Genomic DNA, 582 nt, shown 5'->3' on the forward strand with positions numbered 1-582 from the left:
CAGCACCCACCTTTAACACCCACCACCAGCACCCACCTTTAACACCCACCTCCAGCACCCACGTTTAGCACCCACCCCCCAGCAGCTACCTTTAGCACTCCTCTTTAGCACCTCCCTTTAGCACACACCCCCCAGCACCCCGTTTTAGCACCTCCCTTCAGCACCAACCACAAGCACCCCACTTGAGCACCACCCCTGCCCCTGTAACACCCACCTCTGCACCCACACACCCCCACGCTCTCCCTGTTCCCTCTCAACTCACCCCACGGATATCCCAGTACCCCAATATCACCACCATGGTGGCACCAGCTCTGCAGGGACACGACTCAGGGCAGGGACAGGGAGCAAGGGGCTGCCCCCTCCCCAGCACCTCCCCCAGTACCCTCCCCTTTGCCCTCCCTGCTGGCGTCACTGGGTGCAGGCTGGGTGCCAGGGCCATCCTGCCAGGCACAGCACCAGTGCCAGTGCTGCCACTGCCACCAGCATCACCCGTTGGCACTATGGGGACCCCCATCCCCAAATCCCATCCATGGCGAGGGGGGAACCATCCTATGGTGGTGGCAACCTGCAGGGCCACCCCCC

Source organism: Nestor notabilis, unplaced genomic scaffold (genome assembly GCF_000696875.1).
Source record: "Nestor notabilis isolate BGI_N333 unplaced genomic scaffold, ASM69687v1 scaffold18685, whole genome shotgun sequence".
Lineage (NCBI taxonomy): Eukaryota > Metazoa > Chordata > Aves > Psittaciformes > Psittacidae > Nestor > Nestor notabilis.